Source organism: Pyxicephalus adspersus, chromosome 5, assembly GCF_032062135.1.
Source record: "Pyxicephalus adspersus chromosome 5, UCB_Pads_2.0, whole genome shotgun sequence".
In the NCBI taxonomy this organism is placed as follows: domain Eukaryota; kingdom Metazoa; phylum Chordata; class Amphibia; order Anura; family Pyxicephalidae; genus Pyxicephalus; species Pyxicephalus adspersus.
This window is the reverse complement of record NC_092862.1, coordinates 8,099,587-8,108,267: the sequence shown is the minus strand read 5'-3', so window position 1 is coordinate 8,108,267 and position 8,681 is coordinate 8,099,587. Positions and strand designations below refer to the sequence as shown.

General features: G+C 41.2%; 1 long non-coding RNA gene across 1 annotated transcript in view; it reads left to right on the top strand.

The window, feature by feature from the left end:
- Window positions 1–162: 162 nt before the first annotated feature.
- Window positions 163–8,681, top strand: part of LOC140330486 (uncharacterized) — a 74,039-nt gene continuing 65,520 nt past the window's right edge. Inside the window, exon 1 of the long non-coding RNA XR_011920751.1 lies at window positions 163–1,278. This is a non-coding gene — a long non-coding RNA (uncharacterized lncRNA). The remainder of the gene's footprint in view (window positions 1,279–8,681) is intronic.

Genomic DNA, 8,681 nt, shown 5'->3' with positions numbered 1-8,681 from the left:
TCCCCAGAGACCACCAAACTCCTTGTACACGCTCTTATCATCTCTCGTCTGGACTACTGTAACATCCTCCTCTCTGGTATTCCACTAACCCGACTTTCTCCTCTACAAATCTATCATGAATGTTGCAGCCAGACTCATCCATCCTTCCCTCCGCTCCTCTTCCGCTGCCTCTCTTTGTAGTTCTCTTCTTTGGCTTCCATTTCACCTTAGAATCAAATTAATCTCCTGTGCTTTGCCTTCAAATCCCCCCACAGTTCTTGTCCCATTTACCTTCCTTACCTTATCGAAAAATCCCCCCTAGCCACTCTCATCTCTCCTCCAATGACCTACTACTCACTTCCTCATAACCTCCATAACTTTTCTAGAGCTGCCCAAACTCTCTGGAATGGTCTTCCTCATCCTATTCGGCTTGCTCCTACATTTTGCTCATTTAAAAGAGACCTCAAAACCCAACGCTTCAACCTCACCTACCCGTCTTCTTCTGTCTTTTGAAATCGTCACTACTTCCCATCACTACATATCCCCCTTCCTACTGTGTGATACTTCCCCCACCTCCTAGATTGTAAGCTCTTTGGGGCAGGGTCCTCCCCTCTTCCTGTGTCGCTGTCTGTATCTGTCATTTGCAACCCCCATTTAATGTACAGCACTGCATAATATGTTGGTGCTATATAAATACTGTTTATTAATAATGATGGAAGTAGTTTCACCATCTTTGCCTGGCCAATCAAGATGGCCAAAAATTGGAAAAAAAATGGAGAAGATGAAAATGGCAACGCCTATATTGAAACCAATGTATTTTAAAAAATGAGATCAGGCTTGCAAGGGTATTTTATTGCAGAAGGGACATCGCCTGACTTATCTGCAATAAAGAAGCAGCCTGATCGCAACATTTTAATAAGTACATAGGGGAGTGCATGCAGGCCCCTAAATTCCATTGTACTTTGTTACCTTTCTGTTGACATAACTATGGCTGCCTCTGTGTATATAACCCCCGCATTAATATGCAAACAATGAAGAATAGGGGGTCTGTTTCCGAGTGAGTGATGCCATTATTAATATTATTATAATTATTAATAATAAAGAAGATTTATATAGCGCCAACATATTGCAGAGCACTGTACATTAAAAAAGGGGTTGCAAATGACAGACAGAGACACAGGAGGAGGAGAGTACCCTGCCCCTAAAAGCTTACAATCTAGTCTAGAATCCTGAAGGAATTTATATCCTTTGTTTTTAAGGCTTTGGCTCTGCAGTTCTGCACCAGAAAGGGTTAACAAGGTAAGAATTTAAATGGATTTTATCTTTCTGTTTATCTACCTCTGAGCACTGGATTCCTGCCAACGTTCCAGCATGAGATATGTGTATTTTAAGAAATTTTAGATATATCGCATTTGTTGGTTCTCACTATTCTGAGGTCACATATTGTATATCATTGTAGGAGAACTGCAGAAAGTTTCATCAAACGGGACTGTGGGGGTGGTGCAATGTTATCACTCCCTACCCCCATGATGTCCTTTCCAAAGGTACTTCCTGTACTTCTTCCTAAAGCCAAGCTTCAGGAATTGCTTAAAAAGAAAAGTTAGGTAGCCCAGCACTTTATAATAATAATTATTATTATTAATAAAACATTTTGCTGCAATACACACCTTCTCTGTGAAGCTGTCCCCACAGACTCATGTTTGGGCCCTCTACTGGTCTCTGTGTTGAAAGATGCCCAGAATCCTGTGAACCATGGATGACATGGACCTGCTCTTTGGTTGGAGGCGGTGCTCAGCCAGTGCCAGCCCGGTCTCATGGTACTCTTGCACAAACTGTATTGGGCCCGATTTATTAATGCTCTCCAAGACTTGAGAGCATTCATCAGTGAAGCTGGATGATCCAGCAAACATGGAATATATCTGGTCCAGAAATGAAAACATTTGCAAATTACTTTTAAAAAATCCATTCCAGGTTTGCTGGATCACCCAGCTTTACTGATGAATGCTCTCAAGTCTTGGAGAGCTTTAATAAATCAGACCTATTGAGTGTCTGGTATCCACAGTGAGCCGTTCACTATAGTAGATTGTGGTCTTGTTCTATCAGTATCCTTCTGGGTGAATCAACACATAGGGGTTGCTATAATCTGAGACATCTGAGTGAATCTTCTCTAAAGTCATCTATATAGCAAGTCACAGGATGCAATTCATTAAATTCTCATCCTGACTCCTTATAGTGAACCTGTAGATACAGGGCCTGATTTAAGAAAGCTCTCCAAGGCTGGAGAGGATACACTTTCATCAGTGAACCTGGGTGATCCAGCAAACCTTGAATGGATTTCATTAAAGTTATTTGCTATTTGTTAGCAAACGTTTTCAATCCTAGACCAGATCTGTTCAAGGTTTGCTGGATCACACAGCTTCACTGATGAAAGTGTATCTTCCCCAGCCTCGGAAAGCTTTAATAAATCAGGGTCATAGAATCTGTCATTGCATTTTAACTAATCAAAAAACCCAATTTAATGCAGTCCCTCTTGACCATATCTGAACTTTGCATTAGAGGCCAGTGGTCCATATTGCAGCCCTTTTTAGCAACCATTTACACTTTTAGTGATCAGAGCCTATAGCAAAACCCCCCCCCCCCCCATATGTGGACCTAATAGCATGGGGTTGGATGTCAGAGTAGAATAAACAAGGTCCATGTAGGTTGTGCCCTGGCTGAGATACAGACCTTATACCATAGTGCTGTAAAGACAAGAGTGCTAGCCCATGTGCCACTGAGCCACCCATGACAAATCCCCCTCTTTTACTCTACAGAAATTGCCCTTACCGTTAGTCAGACAAGGCATTAGATCCACCTTTCCTGACCATTTTATTATGGGGTTAACACCATCTAAATAACTTTCAGGTCTTAGGGAACCCCGGCCATAATTCCTATATCGACAGCTCACAGTACATTAGTGTGGTGGTCAGTGGGAAGAATTCCTCTTACATTGCTGGCCTACCCTTACAGATAGCCAAAAACATCACTGGTGTCACTTATACTGACCTAAAAGGCAAAAATTTCCCATTGCACAAGGAACCCCCACCAACCTCTGGAGGAACCCTGGTTGAGAAACACTGCAAATATTCATGAGTAGGGATGAGCGAGCGAGCTTTAAAAACGCAATATCGTGACGAATTCGGCCGTTCTCGCTTACCGAAATTGTAAGCGAGAACGACTGGTGTAAATTCGCCGATCAAGCTCGAATTTAAAAAATATATATATATATATCGCAGGCTGTGCTGATCAATGAATGCAGCGCCAGCTGCATTCATTGATAAGCTAAGTGTGCGATCCCTGGCACTAAAGGTTTTGAATGGGGATACTTGTCCCCATTTAACCTCTAGTGCCAGGGATCGCAAACAGGATTCCTAGGGCTGCAAGAATGATTGCAGCCCTGAGAATCCACTGCGATCCCGGGGCACTAGAGGTTAATAATCCTCTAGTGCCCAGGGATCGCAGTGGAACAGCACAAGAACTCTCAATGGAGTTTCTCCATTGAGAGTTCATCTGCAGTTCAGTTCCCACTGTCACTGGGCTGATAAGTACAGCCCGGTGACCATGGGAACTTTGCAGTCACAGGTGATTGAAGGCACGTGAGTGCCTCCAATCAGCTGTGACTGCAGGCGAACTCTCAATGTAGTTTCTCCATTAAGAGTTCATCTGCAGTTCCACTGCGATCCTCAGCACTAGAGGTTAATTAACCTCCCTAGCGGTTCATTTCTTTCCGGTTTTATATGTCTAAAAGCGGTACATTGTTTTTCATGAAAGTTTATTTTACAGTATAATATAAAAGTATGAGTATAATAACGTTTGAAACACAAAATCAAAAATCTATATATTTAAAAAAAACAAAAATTAATTAAAAAAAAAAAAATACATATTATACTAATATATATACTGTAAAATAAATGTTCTTGAAAACAATGTACTGATTTTACACATATAAAAAGCGTAATGTCGCTGACCCATCGGAAGTTCGAGGGAATTTTTGCGAGAATGCCAGAGGCATTCTTGTTTATCCCTAATCATGAGCCAGTTTAGTATCGGTTCTGACTGGTCAGTGCACATTTTAGGTTTCTGGGTATGTTAGTTCTATATTAGGACAGGAAGTAAAATAAACTATATATTGTCATGGACTTCCTCTGAATGAACTCATATCCCAATTAGTGACACCTGGGAGAATGATCCCCACAGCTGCCCAGACTCTTCACCCATTTGGCAGCATTGTGCTCGCTGTGATCTGAGTTGTGATTCATTTTATGCCGTCATGCAGCTCTCCTCCTGATTGTTTTTCTGTTTAAGGCATTATCAGAGCAGGTTAATGCTGATCTCGGGCTTGGGAATATTTGCTTAGGCTGACCTAATATCCGGCTCCTGGCCTTGTGAATTAATTATGTTAAATTTCCTGCCAAGCACGTCATGACGTAGCAGGTGCCGGAGGTGGAGGAGGAATGCGCGCTATAGGAAAAATCAGAGTGGCCTTGGTATAACATAGAATAGCAGACTGCCAGCCCTGGCGACCCTCATCACTTCTACAAAACAGAATTTGTTATTTCATCCATCTTTCTATGGGTCTGATTTATTAAAGCTCTACAAAGCTATAAGCGGGCTTTCTTCCCACTGACCATTAATGTAAGGAGCAATCTTCCCAAAGACCAGCTTAGATAAAAGCATTTTCCCACTGACCACTAACATAAGGATAATTTTTCTCAATGGTCACCAATGTAAAGAGTCTACTTCCTGCTAATCACCAATATAAGGAGCTCTCTTCCCACTGACCACCATTGCATGGAGGAAATATTCTTCCTACTGATCACCAATGTAAAGGACATTCTTTCCACTAATCACCGAAGTAAGGAGTTTCAATGCGAGGAACATCCTGTTTATTGACCGTCAATGGTAGGAGGAGCATTCTTCCCATTACCACCAATAAAGGAAGAAATCTTCCCACTGACCATCAATGTAGGGGGCATTCTTGCCAATAACCACCAATGGAAGGAGCTATTTTCCCACTGACAATCAAGATAAAGAGTATTCTTTTCAGTGATCATCAATGTTAAAGAGGAGCATTCTTCCCACTAACTACCAATGGATGAAGAAATCTTCCCACTGACCATCAATGTACGGGGCATTCTTGCCAATAGCCTCCAATGTAAAAAGTAATCTTCCCACTGACCACTCAATGTAAGGAGCATTCTTCCCAATGACTACCAATGTAGAAAGCAATCCACCTACTGACCATCAGGATAAGGAGCATTCTTGCCAATGGCCACCAATGTAACAAGAAATTTTCCCACTGACCATCAATGTGAGGACCATCAAGATAAGGAGCATCCTTTTCCACTAACCACCAATGGAAGAAGAAATCTTCCCACTAATCATCAATGTACAGGGCATTCTTGCCAGTGGCCACCTGTGCAAGGAGCACTGACCATCAAGATAAGGAGTGTTCTTTTCATTGACCATCAAGGATAGGAGGGACAATTTTCCCACTAACCACCAATGGAAGAAGAAATTGTCCTGTTGACCATCCATGTACGGGGCATTTTTGCCAATGGCCACCAATGTAAAGTGGAATCTTCCAATTGGTCATTAATGTGAAGAATGTTCTTTCTATCAACCACCAATGATAGAAGTTGTCTTCCCATTAACCACCACTAAGAAGCAATCTTCCCACTGACCATCAATGCAAGGTACATTCTTCTCACTGAGCAGCAACGTAAAGTGTATTCTTTCCACCAAGGTAAAAAGCCTTGTTCCCATTGACCTTTAAATGAGGACTCGTTTTTTCATTGTCCTAATAAAAACTCAATCTCCTGATTTGTCTGCAGAAAGGGAAGTCAATGAAAATCTCTCAAGTATCATCTGTAAAATCTCACCGAGGTAAAAAAATACAGCCTAACAGGAGTTTTCACCATTCATTACTCCACCCAAAAGAATGCCCAGATTATGGCGTTATGGACCGGGATCCTGCCATACCTCCAATACTAAGTTGCACAAGACAAGCAAGACTGAATTAACATACAGGAAACCGATAATGGTTTAGGATGACCTTGTTGTAAATATGGCAGATTTAGCATGTCAAGGAGGAATGTGAACTATGGCATCTGTCCCCTCAAGAGGTTCAGGTTGTTTACAGTTATACATTCTCATGTATATTTACACAGCAAAAAGTGCCAATGTAGCTAATAGTAAGTCCCTGTGCAAACATGGCTTGGCACCCCCCCAACTAACTTGGGCCCCTCTGTTGGCTAAGGAGAGTTCAGGGCCCCTGGGTGCATAGAGCCACCAACCTCCCATCTGAACAGCCTAGAGGTCCAGTTTTGCTTTAATTTAAACCACTAATATATAACATACTAAGTTACAGTTTGATTTTGAACAGGAATGGAATGGTGCTCATTCTTACCTGCTGCTCCATTTACTTTGGAGTTGAATGACTCTCCAGTGCTCAGTTCCTCCGACACCAATCTCCAGTCAGGAGTGCTGCCACATTCAGATAGATGGAAAATTCTTGGGGTAGGATGATGTACAAAAACATTCAGAAGCTGAGTGCCCCTTACCATGCTTTCAAGCAGACCTGTTACTTTGCTCTGAATTGGAAAAGTGTAGATTCACTTCAAGTAACTCCATAAATATTGTAATTTTCTTGGATCATGGAACAAACCTTGATCTGCGCTTAGCATGACCGCCCTGAAAAGCTGTGTAGGACTCTACGGCTATCACTGCACCTGCATAGCTGTTGCCAAAACATTTGTGCCTGCAGCAGACCTGTCACACTTGTTCGTCCAGTAGGACACTGGGGACGGGATTGCTACACGCATTTGGCACACATGAATTTCTGATGTTGTTGGTCCATGTCAATAGCTGGTAACTATAACTTGACTGGAAAGGAAAAGAAGAAGCTGCATCCACTGACCGGGGAAGAAAGAAATGTGGCTGATTGTCAACCGATATGCCATGTGGCTGATTGTCAAGCGATAGAAAATATTCACCTCTATAGCAAGTCATCTATGTGAAGGGAAAATCTCTGCTCACCAAACCATTTCATGTTACCCATCTTTATTTGACATACGCTGCTCATGACATTTTTCTATGAGTATTTATATCAAGTCTCAAAATGATTTGCAGTCTATATTTAGTGTTGACTTAATGTGAAAGAAACAGTAAAAATCTCACATTATATAAGTGACATAGAAATGTGAAGGAAATAATCTCACCCTCTCAAGTCCTAAAAGTGTATCTAAAGTTAAAACTTTTTTTGATTTTTGATTAGACTGGGACATTCACAATGTTTGTGGAGGTGACCATTGGCACTGGGTCAAAGATAGAAAAATGCAAAATTTGGATTGGTCTCTATTATTAATATTAAACAGTATTTATATAGCACCGACATATTACACAGCGCTGTACATTAAATAGGGGTTGCAAATGACAGACAAATGCAGACAGTGACATAGGAGGAGGAGAGGACCCTGCCCCGCAGAGCCTAAAATCTAGGAGTACCTGGTTCAGGAAAGGGGAAAATCTTCAGGTTGGAATTGTCATGATTGTAGTCTTTTTAGGTATGATATCACCTGATCAGTGGAGCGGGTTCCTGCCATGATGCTAATACCTTATACTTAGCATGAGCTTTATGCAAGCAAGCCTGCATCATCTGGGGACTGAAATCTACTCCATATCTATTCCAGGAAATAGATATCTGTTTAGGATGAATTCTGGTATAAATATGGTGGATTTAGCATGTCGGAGAGGAATGTGAACTATGGCATCTATATTCCTGGGAGGTTTATTTCACTGAGATTATTTTTATTTATTTACTTGTATTTATATAGCACCAACATATTACGCAGCACTTCACAAAGTCCATAGGTATATTACTAGCTGTCTCAATCTAATGTCTCTACCTTAGTCATTTGTCATTAGCACAGTCTAAGGACAAGGTTTTAGGAAAGCCAATAAATCAAACTGCATGTTTCTGGGATGTGGAAGGAAACCCACACAAACATGGGGAGAACTTATAACGCCTTGCAGATAGTGTCATGGCCGAGATTTGAACCCATGACCTGACAGTTGGCTCAGTGTCTAGCACTCTCACCTGTACTCAGGCCTAGCAAAGGCAAGAGTGCTAGCCCTTGTGCTATCAATATATTGTTTTATCATATTTACATGTCACTATGTAACTTAATTTTTCAAGTATCCGGTTCTCTTTTAATTTGAACTTTTAATATATCGGTTAAAGGCACAGTAAGTAGCAGGGCTGATTTAGAGGAGGAAGGATAGGGAGAACATTCTTCCCTGTAGCTCTTTTTCTATAGAGGTGCACATAACTTCCATGCTGTCCAGCATCCTTCAGTTCTTTTGTGGACAATCTCCAGACCTGACTGCTACACTGTGTGGGCAGATGGAGGATTTTCGTGGGAGGGTGACTTTAAAAAAGCTGCATTCTTCTTTAATTGCTTGCTTTAAAGTGGACCTATTACTAGGCAGAGAAATAGAAATCAACTGTAAATATTGTTAGTTCCTATTGTAGGTTGAAATAAAGAATGAAAAGAAAGCCAGAGTGTTTTATTTGAGTTGAAATGTATTAGATAAACAGTTTGAAAAAGAAAGAAAGATTGTCTTTCTTATGCATGCAATTACAATATTTACAAAGACAATTG